Genomic DNA, 10962 nt, shown 5'->3' with positions numbered 1-10962 from the left:
AAAGAGCTGCATGTGGCTCGAGACCCGCATTTTCCCGACCCCGGGCTAAAGGGATTTTTTCCCTTCCCCCGCCCCCCCCCCCCCGCCTCTCTCTCTCTCTCTCTCTCACACACACACACACACATACACACACACACACACACACACGCAACAGGCTCCAACTCATTTGGATCCCGCCTGCGGTCAAAGACATCACCCTTTGTACAGCTTCCAGAGACATGTAGCACCAGGCCAGAGAGCAGGATCAATTTCCAAAAATGCTCTCCTTAGCCACTCAGTGCCTGGCTCTGTGCTAGGAGCGTGGCTGCCCTGACCATAGTCCTGGATCCAATAATATCTTCTGAGGTTCTGTGAGTTAGTATATTCAGACATGACAATTTGTCTCACTTTGGATTCCAAAAATACGGCCACTGCAAGTGATGACACACCCGGCCATTGCCCTCAAGGCCCTAACAGTATCTTTCTGTCAAGGAATGACTACAATTTATAGTAATACTGACCTCATCACAGCCACTGGACAAACATGTACTGTCCTTCCTTCCTTCCTTTTCTTTTTTAAATATATTTTTATTGATCTTTAGAGAGAGGAACGGAGAGGGACACAAAGATAGAAACATCGATGAGAGAGAAGTCATCGATTGGCTACCTCCCGCATGGCCCCCACACTGAGGACTGAGCCTGCAACCCAGGCATGTGCCCTGACTGGAAATCAACCAGCTCTTGTTTCCTGGGTCAACACTCAACTGCTGAGCCACACCAGACGGACTGTCCTTACTTTTCTCTTTTTCTTTCTTTTTTTTAAATATATTTTTATTGATTTCAGAGAGGAATGGAGAGGGAGAGAGAGATAGAAACATCAATGATGAGAGAGAATCATTGATCTGCTGCCTCCTGCACACCCTCCCCTGGGGATCGAGCTCGCAACCCCAAGCATATGCCCTTGACCTGAATCGAACCTGGGACCCTTCAGTCTGCAGGCCGATGCTCTATCCAGTGAGCCAAACCGGCTAGGACTGTCCTTACTTTTCTTACAGAAGAGTAGGATGGTGTTAGGCAGACAGAAGCCCCTTAATCTAATAAAAATTTGCTGACTTGAATTGCCAATAAGAGCTGTGACATACAGAAGTAAACAGTGGTACTTGTGAATATGTAAGTATTGTATACATATGCACATAATATTTTGCATAATAACTAGTGAATACATAAGTTGAAAAACAATTGAGCTGTAAGTTAAACTTATTTCATTTCTGTAAACCCTATTTCTGCAATGTTGCTATATTTTACCTCAATCTTTAAAAGGTTAAAAAAACTAAAGGAAAACGCCCTGGCCAGTGTGGCTCAGTTGGTTGGGCATCGTCCTGTACACGGAAAGGTTGCTGGTTCACATGCCTGAGTTGTGGTCCCTGGTGGCGGGTGTGCAGGAGGCAGCCAATCCATGTTCCACTCTCACATCGATGTTTCTCTCTTTCGCTCCCTCTCTGTTCCTCTCTCTCCAAAAATCAATTTTTTAAAAATCTTTTTAAAAAATAAAATATTTTTAAAAGAAAAATATTTTGAGGTAAAGAGATTCATAACTCCAGAACCTCTACTTTGACCCGATAAGGCTCCTCCTTATGTGCTGAGCCTCCCCACCAGCCTTCCCTTAAGCTGGGAGTGGTCAGTGCTGTGTTGTGTTAGCCTAGCTCTTCTGAAAATATCAGTTCTTCCGATTGCACACCAAGTTCAGCCTGTCCCAGCAGCAGGGTCTCGGCTACACCCCTGTAAGCTCCATTCCATCCCCCAGTCTCTCCTCCACTCTACTGGCCTGCATGTAAGTTCTGGGTGGAGGAAAGCTGGAGAAGGCGCCCAGAAACCCACCCCTTTCTAGCAGGAGGCGCACCCTCTCTGCCGCAGAGAACCGCTGGGCAAGTTTTGCAATGTGGTAGCTCCCCCTTGTGATGGGTAATGGTACTGCAAGCCAAGCCTGAAGAAAGACTCAGAGGCAAAGCCAGCCTCCCCACTCCCACCCCAGGACCGCAGATACCACCACCTATCCCTTCCCCCTTTCCACTTTCGGTGTATCCCCCCAGACACCTGTACTTAAAGTGGGGTGGGGGGCGCTCAAGGGAGTTGACCGGGTATGGACAGAGGGTCTGCGGGAGGAAGTGAGGGAAACACTTTGGAACTTCAGAGCTCTCTGAGTTGTCACACTGCCCCCCTGTGGATACCTCAGCACTGATCACTCGAGGGTGCCTGTCCCATAGGCTCCTGGGTGGGAGTCCAGGTGGCTCTGTACTCCTGAACCTCAGGATGCTGTGACAGAACTCCCTCTAGCCGAGGCAAGCAGGCGTCTGTAACTCCTCTCCTAAGGGTGGGGCACCCAGGGGTGGGCAAACTTTTTGACTCGAGGGCCACAATGGGTTCTTAAACTGGACCGGAGGGCCGGAACAAAAGCATGGATGGAGTGTTTGTGTGAACTAATATAAATTCAAAGTAAACATCATTACATAAAAGGGTACGGTCTCTTTTTTTTTTTTTAGTTTTATTCATTTCAAACGGGCCGAATCCGGCCCACGGGCGGTAGTTTGCCCACGGCTGGTTGTGACACTTCTCTGATGCCTTTGGAGATCATGCCCAGGCCTCTCGGGGAAGGGGGGGGAAGGGTGCCTCTAACCTGCACACATCCTCCTAAATTCATCCTCACCCTGGGGCCAGGAGAATCTTTTAATCCCATCTTCACACTTCAAAGGTTCTTACATTTTGTAGTTTAAAAAATGCCTGTAGGTATTCTGTGAAGAGCACTATATTATTGCTCTGTGCTAAAAGTTTCATTTGTTAAATGTAAACATTTAAAATATACCAAGTATCTTCAAAACCATCTTAGTATTAATTTTGTAATATACCAGGGGCTCTAACAATGGGCATGACTGAGGTGTCTCTCAAACCTCCAAGGGGTGTCCCCAACCTCACATCTCATTCTCTTCCAAAGCACACGGCAACCATATGGTAGAGTCTTCAACTCCCCCATTCCCTTCAAACATAGAGGTTTCCCATCTTGAAAAGCTCTCTCCCTCCTGGATACTGCTGCAGTCTTGAATGATTTCCCCAATTTCCCCCTTTTCTCTCAAGCCAAGGATATTCAAAAGCTGTCTGCATTCCTTTTCCAGTCAGCTCTTTTTAATCCAATCAACATCTGTATCCCAACCCAGGATATTCAGAAATTTACTGAAACTGCTCCTTAAAAGGCCTTCCTGACCCTTTTTCTTCCCACCCCAGGACTTTTCCTTTCTTTTTTTTCCCCAGCATCAATTTATTTTTCCTAGAATTTGGATACAATAGCTGCAGCAAGACAGTGCTCAATACTATTCAAACCTCACTTTAGGTTCTTAAACTACTTCAGCATTTGTAAATGTGAATTCACATTCCAGTAAAACTGGGAAACCAAAATTCAACATACCAACAAATTTACTCAATATGGATGTAACTACAAAATTTTATATGTTAACACGTCGCCTTTACAGATTTTGGCCTTTAGAAACTAGCTTACAACACAAAGTTACTCTTCGCTTACCTGTCCTAACCTATTTAGTGTTACACCAACAGACTCCCTTTCCCATAGCTTTTACCATGAAGAGACAGGTGATTCCTCCCTTTAAGTAGGAAAAAAAAAAACGCACACACACACACACACACACACAAAGTTCCCACCCAGAAAGAAAATGTTAACAGAACTATCCAATTGTAAAGTATCAGCAGATATAACACTGGAAATAGGTCATGGGCAACTCTGAAGTCTTTTACCTAAGTAGTATAACAGAAAGTTACAGTGTTGACCAAAAGAACACACAGGTTTCTCATTAAACTTTGTTATTTTAATGGGTCTCAAAATTCTGTGCTGTCATGTTGTTTGGTCATGTTGTTTCCATTAAAAAGTACTGATTTAAAAAACTAATAACTTAAAAAGTGCCACACACACAAAAGAACCAAATGGTCCACAAAACATCCTCCTTTCCTTCTGAAGGTTTTGCAATGCATTGTAATCATTAACCAGTCCTTTACTATTAAACTTAAATGGCCAATTGAGACACAGTTCTGAGACTGTCCTTCCACCACTGATTAAGACAGGGGTGGCAGGTGTTGGGAATAATATTCATTTAGCTTTCTGGGCAGACCTGGTGACTTTGCCATCTCCAGCTGCCTTCTTGTCCACGGCTTTGATGACAGCAACTGTCTGTCTCATGTCACGAACAGCGAAACGGCCCAGAGGAGGGTAGTCAGAGAAGCTCCCAACACACATGGGCTTGCCAGGAATCATATCAACGATGGCAGCATCACCAGATTTCAAAAACTTAGGGCCATCTTCCAGTTTTTTCCCAGAACGACGATCAATCTCCTTCAGCTCAGCAAATCTACCAGCAATGTGGCCTGTGTGACAATCCAGCACAGGTGAATATCCAGCACTGATCTGGCCTGGGTGGTTCAGGATAATCACCTGAGCTGTGAAGCCAGCTGCTTCCATTGGTGGATCATTTTCGCTGTCACCGGCCACATTGCCACGGCGAACATCTTTAACAGACATGGTCTTGACATTGAAGCCCACATGGTCCCCAGGAAGAGCTTCACTCAAAGCTTCATGGAGCATTTCAACAGACTTTATTTCAGTTGTAACGTTGACTGGAGCAAAGGTGACCACCATGCCAGGCTTGAGAACACCAGTCTCCACTCGGCCCACAGGGACAGTACCAATACCACCAATGTTGGAGACATCCTGGAGGGGCAGATGCAGGGGCTTGTCAGTTGGACGAGGTGGTGGCAGGATGCAATCCAGAGCTTCAAGCAGTGTGGTTCCACTGGCATTGCCATCTTTACGGGTGACCTTCCACCCCTTGAACCAAGGCATATTAGCACTTGGCTCCAGCATGTTGTCACCATTCCAACCGGAAATTGGCACAAATGCTACTGTGTCAGGGTTGTAGCCAATTTTCTTAATGTAGGTGCTGACCTCTTTCACAATTTCCTCGTATCTTTTCTGGCTGTAGGGTGGCTCAGTGGAATCCATTTTGCTAACACCAACAATCACCTGTTTCACACCCACTGTGTAGGCCAGAAGGAGATACCTGTCCATTCTTGGAGATACCTGCTTCAAATTCACCAACACCAGCAGCAACAATCAGGACAGCACAATCAGCCTGAGATGTGCCTGTAATCATGTTTTTTATAAAGTCTCTGTGCCCTGGGGCATCAGTGATGGTCACATAATACTTGCTGGTCTCGAATTTCCATAGGGAGATGTCAATGGTGATACCTCACTCCCGTTCAGCTTTCAGTGTATCCAAGACCCAGGCATACTTGAAGGAGCCCTTCCCCATCTCAGCAGCCTCCTCCTCAAATTTCTCAATGGTTCTTTTGTCGACCTCACCACATTTGTAGATCAGATGGCCAGTAGTGGTAGACTTGCCGGAATCTACGTGTCCAATGACAACGATGTTGATGTGAGTCTTTTCCTTTACCATCTTGGGTTTGAGTTAATGGTGGTTTTCATGATACTTGTGTTCTGGCGGCAAATCTATTGTGAAAAAGCCCCAGGCCTTTTTCTTCCTTTCACTTTCTTTATTTTTTATATAAAATTTGAAATTTTAATGGAAAAAGATAATAAATCTGAAAAGACATAGATTATGTTTGTAAACTGAAGAGCAAACATCTAAAAGAAAACAAGAAGAGAGGCTACAAATTGATAAGAAAAACATAACCCAGAAGGAGAATGCCTAAAGGATATTAGTTACTAGGCAAGTCACATCAACCCCACTGTAGTCTGGGATATGGGAATTAAAGAAAACAATCATAATTTGTTTATTTAGAGTATCAAAGAATATGAAGGCAGTAATAGCCAATGCTGGTGAGAATAATAGGAAAGTAATACTTTCAAACTTACAGGAATGTGACCTGCTGTAATATTTTTTGAAAGAGTTACCTGCACCATTTGTTATAATGAAAACTATATCCTCCAGCCCTGGCAGGGGGCTCAGTTGGTTGGAGCATTGTCCCGTGCAAAATGTTGTGGGTTCTCTTCCCAGTTAGGGCACTTACCTAATTGTGAATAGTCAACCCGATGTTTCTAGCTCTCTCTATGCCCTTCCTTTCTCTCTAAAAATCAAGAAAAACATATCCTTGGGTGGAGGACTGAAAACAACAGCCCTAGCTGGTTTGGCTCAGTGGATAGAGTGTTGGCCTAAAGACTGAAGAGTCCCAGGTTGGACTCCGATTCCGGTCAAGGGTACATTCCTGGGTTTCAGACTTGATCCCCAGTAGGGGGCGTGCAGGAGACAGCCAATCAATGGTTCTCGCTCATCATTGATGTTTCTATCTCTCTCTCCCTCTCCCTTCCTCTCTGAAATCAATAAAAATATTTTTTTTAAAAAAAGAACTATGGACTGTAAAAACCAGTGTGGATTGGGGTCAGTGACACAGAGGATGCTAGAGACCCAGCTGTTCCTTTTAAAAAGCCGACACCACAAACAACTTACAAGGTCCTTCTTCCTCTGAGCTCTAGCACCAGGGCGAGGCTCTGGGGAACACAGACACATAGGAGGAGAAACTAGATTGTCTGGCATCGGGGCAGGAATTCAGGGGCAGCTTTCTCCCAGACAGAAGTGCTCAAAGGGATGGATCATTGTTCCTATGCTCGGACCTCCCTGGTCACAGGGCTGACTGGCAACCATTTCTGTTTGCTCTGCCCTGGTGATTCCCTAAGACCCCACCTCACCCAATTTACAACACCACCCAAGCTGTGTGCAGCAAGTTTTGCATATGAATGGCCTGTCCTTGCTCAGGCTAAAATCTCTCAAACAAGCTGTAGCTGGGTCAGGGAGCCCCAAACCTATCAATAAAAGGCCCAAGACCCGGCACCAGCACCAGCCTGCCTTGCTTCATAGCTGGACCTCATCTGGGTACTTTCAAACTTTATACAAAGAGGAGGAATCTGCAGGTCTCTCTGTAGCTCCTGCTAGGTGGCCCCAGACAGTAGATGACTTTGCACCTCCCTGGAGACCCAAGAGCCAGTGTACCCAGTGGTCAGTGTCAGACCATACCAGATTACAATTCTACCTATCCACAAGTGACACACTCAAGGGGCAGACTCAGTGAGCACTAAAGCCCCACTGAAGCAAGTCCTGCTCCATAAAGGTGTCTCCTGCACAGGAGCTCTCCCACTGTACTAACAACTGGTCCTCACAGCCAATTGGCCTGGAGCTCAATTTCTCCCAGTGACACCAACAGCGATCAAGTCTCAACTACAAGACTGTGCACACAGTCCACACAGGGGCGCACATAGAGCTCCCAGCTCAGGTGACTGGGGAGGCTAAACCACTGGGCCCTATAGAACACCCACTACACAAGGCCACTCTACCAACTCAAGGAGACATAGCAGCTCTACCCAGCATATAGAAACAAACACAGGGAAGCAGCCAAAATGCAGAGTCAAAGAAACATGCTACAAATGAAATAAATGGAAGAAAGCAAACTACTGGATATAGAGTTCAAAACCACAGTTATAAGGTTACTCAAGAATCTTCTTTTTAAAAAAATCTTCTAGAAACCTCCAAAAAAAATGGAAAAGGACCAAGAAATTAAGCATACATTGACTGAAATAAAGAATATCATACAGGGATTCAACAGTATATTAGAGGAGTCTCAGAATCAAATCAACTATTTGAAATACGAGGAAGCAAAAAACACCCAACCAGAAGAGCAAAAAGAAAAAAGAATCCAAAAATATGAAGATAGTATAAGGAGCCTCTGGGACAACTTCAAGCATACAAACATTCACATTATGGGGGTGCCAGAAGTAGAGAGAGAGCAAGATATTGAAAACCTATTTGAAGAAATAATGACAAAAAACATCCCCTACCTGGTGAAAGAAATAGACTTATAAGTCCAGGAAGTACAGAGAACCCCAAACGAGAGGAACCTAAAGAGGACCACACCAAGAGACATCATAATGAAAATGCCAAGGGCAAAAGACAAAGAGAGAATCTTAAAAGCAGCAAGAGAAAAACAGTTAGTTACCTACAAGGGAGTACCCATATGACTGTCAGTTGATTTCTCAACAGAAACTATGCAGGCCAGAGAGAGTGGCAAGAAATATTCCAAGTGATAAACAGCAAGGACCTACAATCAAGATTATTCTACCCAGCAAAGCTATCATTTAGAATTGAAGGTCAAATAAAGAGCTTCACATACAAGAAAAGGAGTTCATCACCACCAAATCAGTATTATATGAAATGTTAAAGGATATTTTTTAAGAAGAGGATTAAGAAAAAGAAAAAGATAAAAAATATGAACAAGCCCTATCCAGTTTGGCTTAATGGATAGAGTGTTGGCCTGCGGACTGAAGGGTTCTATGTTTGATTATGGTCAAGGGCACATGCCCGGGTTGCAGGCTCAATCCTCAGTGGGGGGTGTGCAGGAAGCAGCTGATTGATGATTCTTGTTATCACTGATGCTTCAATTTCTCTCTCTCTCCCTTCCTCTTTCTGAAATCTATAAAAATATATTTTAAAAAAATATGTGAATAACAAAATGGCAACAGATACCTATCAACAACTGAATCTAAAAATCAAAATAAAAGAATAAGAAATCTTGCCGAAACCGGTTTGGCTCAGTGGATAGAGCGTCGGCCTGTGGACTGAAAGGTCCCAGGTTCGATTCCGGTCAAGGGCATGTACCTTGGTTGCGGGCATATCCCCAGTGGGAGATGTGTAGGGGGCAGCTGATCGATGTTTCTCTCTCATCGATGTTTCTAACTCTCTATCTCTCCCTTCCTCTCTGTAAAAAATCAATAAAATATATTTTTTAAAAAAAGAAATCTAATGAACAGAATAAACTGGTGAATAACATAGAACCAGAGGCATGGAAATGGAACAGACTGATGATTCTCAGCTGGAAGGAGGTGGGGGAGGCGGGAAGAGATTAAACAAAGATTTTATATGCATATATGTATTACCTATGGACACAGACAATAGGGAGGCAAAGGCCCGCACATAGTATTTTGTGGAAGAGCCACACTCTAGGGGCCACAGTTTGCCGACCATTGCCCCAGGATATTTTTTTAATATGTTTTATTTATTTATTTATTTTTAGAGAAAGGAAGGGTGAGGGATAGAGAGAAACATCGATAGAGAGGAACATCATCGATAGATCAGCTGCCTCCTGCATGCCCTCCTCCCCACCCCCCATACCTAACTGGGGATCCAGCCTGAAACCCAGGCATGTGCCCTGACCGGGAATCTAACCAGCAACCTTTTGGTTCCTGGGTTGACACTCAACCTCTGAGCCAAACCAGCCGGGCCACCCCAGGATATTTTCCCATTGATTTATAGAAAGAATGGAAGGGAGAGAGGAGGGGGAAGAGAGAGAGATAGACAAAGATAGATTGGTTGCCTCCCTTACAAGCCCTGACCCTGACGGGGATGGAGCCTGCAACCGAGGTATGTGCCCTTGACTGGGAACAGGACCCGTGACCCTTAGGTCTGTGGGCTGACAGTCTAACCACTGAGCAAAACGAGCTAGTGCTGGCTTTTTAATTTAGGCATCTGACCTCTCTTTCTTTTTATTTTATTTTATTGACCTCTCTTTCCAACTAGACTGAAAGCTCCTTGAAGCTAAAGTGAAGTCTTTAAGAGTTCCAGGCATATGCCAAGTATCCAGCATAGAGAACACAGTCAAGCAATCTACTAAAAGCTCCATAATCACTTTTAGGACTTAAATAATTTTAATTTCCCCAACCTCTTTGCCCTTCTTCCCTCTGCTCAACATCCTGCTCCCACATTCAGGATTGTTTCACCCCTCATTAGTCCCAAAGGCTGCAGTAGCGACCAGGGAGAGATAAGGCGTGGGACCAAGGGCATGGGACCAAGTGGAAGGAAGGGCCTTTTTATGACCAACTCTATGGCTTCAGGCCTTGCTGAGGTCCCAGTTTTGAACACATCAACATAAAACTGTTTTGTATCATTTGTAAAGGGGTGAGAGTAGTAAGGACCCAAGTGTATGTTCTATCCAAAACCAGATCACCTAGGTTCAAATCTTTGTTTCAGTATTTACTAGGTCCATGATGTTGGGCAAAATACTTTCCTTAGGTGTAAAATGGGAGTAACAATAGTATCATACCTCACAAGATTGTTGAGAGAAATAAAAGAGCAAACATTTGAAAAGTGCTTAGATTTGTACCTGAAATGTGGGGGGGGAAAAAGCTCAAAAGGTATTTGCTATTGGTATTGTTTATTAATACTACCAACAGTGCCACAGAACATCGGTAGCCTCAAGCCCACATAAATTAGAAATACCTCCTGTGACTAATAATAATAATACCAGGTACGGAACACTTCCTCTATGCTCACCTCGCATTATCTCCCTAAGGGTTGACAACATCCTCACGAGGGAGGTGCACTATTATCCCCATTTTCAACCGGGAGGTTAAGTAATTTTCTCCAGGTCACCAGGCCAGCAAGGGGGAAAGGCACGTTTATTCCTCTATTGACCATTTACTGAGTCCTCACGGTGTGGAAGCAGGACAGAAGCCCCGTGGGACAAAGGTAAACAGGAAGTTTCCGTTTCCAGAGAAGAGGCGGGGCGGGGGCGGGGGCGGCCCGTAAACAAATAGTCACCGCGCCGCGCGGTAATGTCTGTAATAGAGGCGCACTCCCCCCCGGGCCGCGGGCCCGGACCCTCGGACGAGGCCAGTCCTCAGAGCCGAAGGGCCCAAAGGAAAGAAGGGCGCGGCAGGTCCGGAACCAGCAGTTGTCTGTGGACAAACGCGTCCTGAAACGAGCGTGTTACACCCAAAGGGGTAAACAAAGCCGCGTCGAGGTCCGAGCCCGAGCGCTCGGTCCGAAGCCGGTCTGACCGGCGGGGCAGGGCCGAGACGGGTTAAGGCGCGCCGGGGGCGGGGCGCGCGCGCCGGGGCAGAGGTGGGGCCCGGCTCGGCCC

At 45.4% G+C, this 10962-nt stretch overlaps 1 pseudogene; it reads right to left on the bottom strand.

Annotated features, from left to right (window-relative positions):
• Nucleotides 1-3754: 3754 nt before the first annotated feature.
• On the bottom strand, nucleotides 3755-5587 carry LOC102426740 (annotated as a pseudogene).
• Nucleotides 5588-10962: the final 5375 nt, after the last annotated feature.

Source organism: Myotis lucifugus, unplaced genomic scaffold, assembly GCF_000147115.1.
Source record: "Myotis lucifugus unplaced genomic scaffold, Myoluc2.0 scaffold_297, whole genome shotgun sequence".
Lineage (NCBI taxonomy): Eukaryota > Metazoa > Chordata > Mammalia > Chiroptera > Vespertilionidae > Myotis > Myotis lucifugus.
The sequence above is the reverse complement of the archived record's forward strand: the minus strand, read 5'-3'. Positions and strand labels throughout refer to the sequence as shown.